Genomic DNA, 7,950 nt, shown 5'->3' on the forward strand with positions numbered 1-7,950 from the left:
GGGAGACATGTTGTAATTAAATAAATATCTGAAAGCACTAAAAGCTGTGCATGGCTCACAAGTACAGAAACCTACTTTTGTTTTCACGTTATCTCCATGAGCTACAAAACACTGGCTTGCCATTTTTTATTACAATCATATTTCTGTCTTTTCGGCACATGTGATACTCGCAACCCTCTGCTTGGCTTGATTAAGAGACTCGTGGAAATGTGCCTGCATCAGGGAAGCCCTGCACTCATCCGTGCATTTATTCTTTGATGCAGTGTGGGGCTCAGTTGGAAAGGGGTCCCTGGGGTCATCTTTGGCCGAAAGACCTTGGCTGGCATTCTGACCCTGTGTTCTGCTTCCCTGTGTCACCACAGGGAGGGGCTTTGCTCCCCTCACCCACACATCATGGTTTTTCTTCTATGAAGCCAGCTGACCATGGACTGAATGCCCTGAAACCACAAGGTCAAGGGCAATCCTCCTTCTGTTGGCAGCATCAAGTATTTGTCTCCTGAGGGAAGCTGACCAGCACACATTTTTGCCTTACATGTTTGGATTTTCCAATATAATATAGGGTAGTTCATAACTTATGGAGAAATACAAGTTATTTATGGACTGTACTATTTGTAAATATGAATGACCAACCTTTTTCAATTTAACATTTTCAACTTCTGAATTCTATTTGACTTCTAAGAATATGCTGGTCCTTGCCTCCACCCATCCCCAAACAGGCAATTGGGCTTAGTACCTTAAGCCACAAGAAAAACTGTCTAACACTAAGCTACATCCCTAGGGGTCTAGGTTGTTGGGCTTTTGTTTGTTTAGTCTGAGACAAGATCTTGATAAGATTTGCAGGCTGGCCCCAAGCTTATAACTCTCCTGCCACAGCCCAAAACTCTGGCCCCAGCTAACAGCTATTTTAAAGTTGTTTTCTTTATTTCTCATTTTGAGTGATTTTCTTGTATTCTTTTCATTTCATTACCTGTTACCATTTTAATGTAGTTCTTGATACATAAGTCAGATGGATTTCAATGAGTAGTTTGAAGCTATTCACTGCACAAAGAGGTTTAAATGTATCTATGGCCAAAGTTGTTAGATTTGTACATGTTCTTATAGTACTGGTTGCTTTTTCAGTTTATGTACTTTTCCCTGGGCATGTTTTCTTGAAGCTTTTTTATTTTTGTAGTTTAAATAATGAATTGATAATTTTACTTTTATAGGAATTTATAATTTACTATTAATTTTTATTCAGGTCAATAGTTTTCATATCATTAACATCAAAACAAAATACTATCCAGATTCCTTGGGAATCACAGAAAAATTAGTAATTATAAGTTTGAGGTCACTTTCAGGTTTCAGTGTCTGTTGCTTGGAATAGCTATTAAAATTGTACATTACGTATGCATTTCCTCTGAATATATTTATGAACATTTTAGTATTTAGATTTTCAAGTAAGCTCTGCTGACATCTATGAACATACTTAAATTTTATGTTATTTCAAAAAGTTGCATGACTGGTTCATTTCCTAAAGAAAAGCCCAATATTTTCCATATAAATTAGAGGAAGTACACAGGATAGTTCAGTGTCAAACATAGATGTGACAAATTGGCATCAGCCTACCCATCAAAATTGTCTTTAGTACCAAATACATAAAAAAGATTTTAAAATGTCTTAAGGAAGTCATTATGACTGAATGCTTTTATTTCTATCATTTTTAAAATCTGTCTGTTTGAAGGACAGAATTTTAAGCAACACCTCTTTTTGTCTTTCCTAAGGGCAAGGACTTCAGATCTGCTGAAATGTATAAAAAAGAAACTAATTTAGAAAAGAAAAATTGATCACAGAGGACTAAAACAAGAGTAGTAATGTTGCAAAGGTGTTTTATGCTCCTCTGGGTACTGAGGTACAACTAACCATAATCCATTACTTCATGAAAATAGTGTTCACTCTCTCATAGTCACAATAAATAAAAATGATATTTGTACGTGTCTGACACATGAATGGGTCACTTGCTTGTTTAGTTTTAGGAGTTATTTCTTATTCTTGTCTTTTATTGATCAGACGGTGGAAATTAGAAATTTAGGTTCATTTGATTATCTTATGAGAAAATCTCAGAGCATTTATTTGGGGGCATTTGTAAGAAAAAAAGCAATAAATATTCAGCAAGATAGTGGCATTGTTTAGTGTTTCTCATCTGCCCGTACTAAATGTTCTTTGAAATTCTAATGTGTGAAAAGATTCCCAGCAAAATGATTTCCAGTTGAAAATCTACTTTGAACTGCGGTGCTTTGACTTAGCTAATTTTGAACATTCTTTGCATTTAAATTATTGTAGAAAATTGGTTGAAAATGTGCTCTTTAGGAAAGAATATAATGTTAATTTCCTTGCTAGAATGATATTAAATAAAGATTTTGTGTTCCTAATAATCTATTTTCAAAATGACAATATTTGAGTCTTAAGTGCTATGAGGGAAAGTAATGGAAAATTCTACTAACAACTAACTAAATAATAAAATGAATGTTTATTGCAAATAATAAGTCTAAAAGTAATGCTAACATCATCCATAGATACAGTACAATATCACATCACAAGACCAATCTTGGTATAATTGATAGGGCTTTTCTGATTTCATCATTCATGCCTAGTATTTTATCTGCACACGTGTGGGAATGGTTGTACACTTCCATTCAACACCATCACATGTCCCATCTTCAGTACTTACCACAATCCAGCCCAGTGCTATGATTCTGCCTCAGACAATTTCAAAGCTATATGTTCTCCACCCCTAATTCTTCACCTCTAGAAACCACTAATTTCTTCTCTGTCTCTATAAGTTTGTAATTATCATAATATATTATTAATATCATTATTCTGTAAGTCAACATAGTTTATTTGAACAAGAACTCTCAAATAATTACAATTAGAAATGTCATACGACCCAGTTATTCTCCTTGTAGGTTTCTTCTCCAAAGAGGCAAAGACATCATATTAAATGATATACACATACCAATGTTTGTAGCAGCATATTTCATAGTAGCTGAATCCAGGAAGTAGCCTTTATGCCCATCAGTAAATGAATAGATAAAGCCTAAATTCTATACATAGTGGAATAGTGCTCAGCCACAAAGAAAGAATAAATTTGAGAAATTTGAAGCAAAATGGATGCATCTGAAAATATAGTGGTGAGATTAAATCAGACACACAAGTTTATATACTTCATGGTATATCTCATTAGAACAATAACTGTGTAAAGTATAGATAAAAAGGAAAAATTTAGCTCTCTTGCTGCAGCTGTGAAAGAAACCGTGCTGTACCTCATGGAGCTTACAGTTAAGAAAAATAACCATGGAGAATACTGAAAACTCAGTGGATGCAAACTCCATTAAAAATCTAGAAACATGGGGGAACAACCCATTCGGGTCCCCCTCCTGTCCTCTCTTGGACAGAAGCTTTCTTTCCCTCAATAAATATATTCTTCTCATAAAAAAATCTAGAAACAAATATCATAGATGGGAACAAATCAATGGACTCTGATGGCATATTCTTGGATAGTAGACACAAAATGGATTATCATGAAATGGGTCTATGTATAATAATAAGAATTTTCATAAAAATACTGCAGTGACAGCTTGATCTGGTACAGATGTACATGCAGCAAACATCAGAGAAGCATTTATGAACTGGAAATATGAAGTGAGAAATAAAAAGGATCTTACCTGTGAAGATATTATGGAACTGTTGTTCCATAACAATGTTTCTAAAGAAGACCACAGCAAAAGGAGCAGCTTTATGTGTGTAATTCTAAGCCATGGTGAAGAAGGAATAATTTTTGGAACAAATGGACCTCTTGACCTGAACAGATTAACAAAGTTCTTCAGGGGCGATCTTTGTAGAAGTCTAGCTGGAAAACCCAAACTTTTCATTACTCAGGCTCGCTGAAGTATGGAACTGGACTGTGCATTGAGCCAGACAGTGGTTTTGAAGATGACATGGCGTGCCAGCACATACGAGTAGAGGCCGACTTTCTGTGTGCATATTCCACAGTGCCAGGTCACTGTTCCTGGAGACATTCAAAGGGTGGATCCCAGTTCATTCAGTCACTGGGTGCTGAGCTGAAATTATATGCATACAAGCTGGAGTTATGCACATTCTTACTCAGGTTAACCGGAAGGTAGATACAGACTTTGAGTCCTTTTCCCTTGATTCCACTTTTCATGCAAAGAAACAGATTCCATGTATTGTGTCCATGCTCACACACAACTGTATTCTTAGCAGCAAAATTTGTTGACTTCTTTTAAGTTTGTATGTCAAGTGGGGAAACAATAAAAATGGTACTCTATTTCTTTCTCTATTGGAATACTTCAGAACCACAATATTTCCCTAGCAAAAGAACCACGAGGAAGCCACCTCAAACCCAAAATCAGGTAGTTAAAATTGAATTTAATTAGGAATAAATAAATACGGATATTGGTATAATCATCATGAAAAGAAATTATTGTAATTTTACATTTTTCATAATTAGCAACATTTGTGATGTACACTATGAATTTTCAAATAATTATGAGGAAATTAAACTTTGCAGTAGTGAATTTTAATGAAACTTTCCTACACACTTAAGACCATGCACTCTAGTTTTCATAAGACTAAAAATGATGATGTGGACTCACATTTCTTAGATGTGGTGGATCCATGGGCATGGTCCAAGGTTTGAACCTTTATTTTAGAACTGATATAAGAAAAAGAAACAATTGAAGTTTTAAATCAGGATCTTTGTGATGTTTGTTCTGAGCATGTATTTCTTGTAAAAAATCAGTCTATTATTAACAAGGCAAGAATATATTCAAGAGAAAGTTTCAAAAAGATTGAATAGAAGGAAATAGGAAATAGAACTTTTGCAAATAGGAAGGGGTAAAGAGGAAAAAGAGTAGGGGGACAGGGGAAATAAAAGGATTTAAGATGCTTATATACATGTGCCAAATGTCTACAATGAATATTAGCATCATATGTTATAAATATGAACTGAAAGTAGTAATACAAACAATAATAATGAAAATAGGAAAAAGGGCTCTAGAGACAGGAGAAGGTGGGGGGGGAGAAGAATGAAGATCTATTACATACATATGTCTATTCCTTAAAATTAATATAAACTTCATGCACTACCAACATGTACAAATAAAATTAAATTAAAATTAAAATCAAAAAATCAAAGAAATAAAAATAAAATCTTCGAAATCATATGCAAGTATGTTAAATTATCCCTTGACATGCCCTGTGTAGTTCAGATATAAAATATGCCAGTTATAATACTATGAAACAGATTCTAAAAATCTGATCAATTGCTGGCAAGTTCATCAGAGTTTCTACAGTGTGGGTGAACACTGCTTCAGTACAGTGCTAGCTGCCATTCAAAAGAGGGATTTTTCTAGAAGGAAAAATCTAATAGTTTAACACTGGTGGACATAGCAAGGTGAGATTTTGATGAGGAAAATCCTATACACTATGCGAGCCATTTGTACCAATATGCATTCAATTTTCCCAACAGGAAAGCTGTTTACCCAGAAGAGCAAAATATTTATCCAGATAAATTGTTTTACAGCAATTTCCTGAAGTAAACAGTAAAGTCATACTTTGGATTACACTCTGACCTTGCTGGTAAAATTTTTGTAAGGGACACAGAAAATGGTATCACATTATTATGGGTAGTGAAAGTTCTCTGTCCTTTCTTGTTAGGTCTTTGTTGGACAAAAATCAGTATCGTGATCAATATAAATCTGGACCACTCTGAAAAAACATGGTCACATACCAAGTTTCTGCTAGTGATTAATTCAACCTCTATAATGGTTTATACTTTGAGGTATGGAATTATATGGGCACTATGGCTGCATAACACCACTTAAGACTTTGGAGGTCATATATTTAAATAATACAGTAGATGCTAAGAAAACATAAGAACTACAAGAGCTTTTAATTCTGTTCTAGGCCAGGTGCTGTGCCACAGCTTTTATTTAGACACACTTGCCAAGACGTCAACCACTCAGAGGTGAATCTTTCCAGAGGTGGCTGGATCCAGGGTTGAGACTATTGACTAAGGGTGTGTGGTAACTGGATGAGCCCCCTTGTTGGATTGTTGGATTAGCTTTCTGAGTATAGCTGAATAGCTTTACTGAAGAGATAAGTGGCCCTCTGGGTATTGGTGGCACCAATCAATAAAGGCATAAAGAAGGCTGGTTCATTGCTTGCTGCTTGCTACCTTCTGCCTGCCACACCATGAATTATTTTTCCTCGCTGATGCTCCTCTGTCATGTGTCACATGTGTCATGTGTCATGTGTCAGCTGCTTTGGAGCCAGCTGACTAGGGCTGAATACACTACAGTTTGTGAGTTAAAATAAGCCTCTACTCCTATAACTTTTGCACATTGGGGTTGTTATCTCAGCAAAGAAAAAGCAACTAAGACAAGCGGAGTACCTAACCTAAAGAGAAAGGATCATTTTAAAATTCAGGAAAAAAAAAATTTAATAAAATATTTAATACTAATCTCTATCTATCTATCTATCTCTCTCTTTTTTTCTCTCTCTATATATATACATTATATATATCACATGTATCACATATAAATTTGTATTTACGAGACTGGGCATGGTGGCGTAAGTGCTTGTAATCCCAGTGCTTCGAAGGCTGAAAACAGGAGGATCACTACCAGTCTGATCTATTTAGTGAGGCTCTGTAGACCCTGTACCAAACACATTTTTAAAAAATGAAATAGAATAGCAAATTTGCATATATGTTGGGTTGAATTATATACTTTCAGATTTGATTATGTTGAAATTCTAAACCACAAAAGAGATCATATTTGGAGATGAGCACTTTGAAGAGGCGAGGAAGTTAGCATGGGGCCATCAGGGTGCACCTTGTTTCAGCACACCTAATGTTCCTATAGAAGCTTGGAATGCATAGGCTGGGGAGAAAGCTCGGTACAGTAAGTGCTTGCCTGGCAAGTGCAAGGTCCTGAGTTCAATCCCCGGTACCGCCAAAAAAAGGAAAAAGAAGAAGCTTGAGACACAGATACATAGAGAGGGGAAATGAGAGTGCACAGAGATGACAGTCCCCTAGAGGTCAAGAAGCAATCCTCTGAAGAAAGTGACCCTACCAGCGCACAGGCGCTCAGGCTGCTAGCACCCAGAAGTGTGAGGAAGTGAACAGCATTTAAATCATCGAGTCTGTGGCATGTTGTTGTGGCAGCTAAGCAAACCAGTAAAATACATATTTATATTTTTTAACTAAGTATATTGCTCTAAAGATGGAACTTTCACAGCCCCCACCCCTTCATGTGACCTAACACTGTGGCATTGAGGGTTTCCTTTCTAATGCATGACCCTTGAGAAAACATTCAGGTTATGTCACTGTCTTTATGCAAAGTAACCACGGTTTGTTCTTCCAAACTCAAGGAAAAATTATGTAGTGTCAAAAAATATTTACTCACAAATACAGACCTACCAGATTAATAACTGTTGGTATGGATCATTTGAAGACATCACATATACTTTTACTCCACAGCCACTCTCCACAATAGCTTTCAAAAAATAAAGGTGCAAACAAAGATTAATGGCCAATGTTTTTATCTTTTCCTTCTAGAGATTGTATATTTATCCACAGATTAAAGTATTAACTCAGTAAGTAATTAACCTAAGACCTTCTAAAGTTACATTCTAGCATTTAAAATTAAGTGGACAGATAAAGTATAGATAGTTGGCTTAAACACTTTAAGAGTTATTTTATGAGTTCATTTAGTTCAATATTGTAAGATTATGCTCTTAAAATAATTTGTAGTCACACTGATTACTCAAATCATATAACTAATGCCAAAAATTTTGAAATACTAACTCACAAAAAATTAAACTCAAAGTCTGTATCAACTAAAATATTATGCTATTGTTTTTACATCATGACTAGATCAGGGCATGGTG

The 7,950-nt window shown here is 35.4% G+C and overlaps 1 pseudogene; it reads left to right on the forward strand.

The window, feature by feature from the left end:
• Window positions 1-3,330: 3,330 nt before the first annotated feature.
• On the forward strand, window positions 3,331-4,273 carry LOC101566507 (annotated as a pseudogene).
• Window positions 4,274-7,950: the final 3,677 nt, after the last annotated feature.

This window comes from Octodon degus, unplaced genomic scaffold (genome assembly GCF_000260255.1).
Source record: "Octodon degus isolate 3935 unplaced genomic scaffold, OctDeg1.0 scaffold00172, whole genome shotgun sequence".
NCBI lineage: Eukaryota > Metazoa > Chordata > Mammalia > Rodentia > Octodontidae > Octodon > Octodon degus.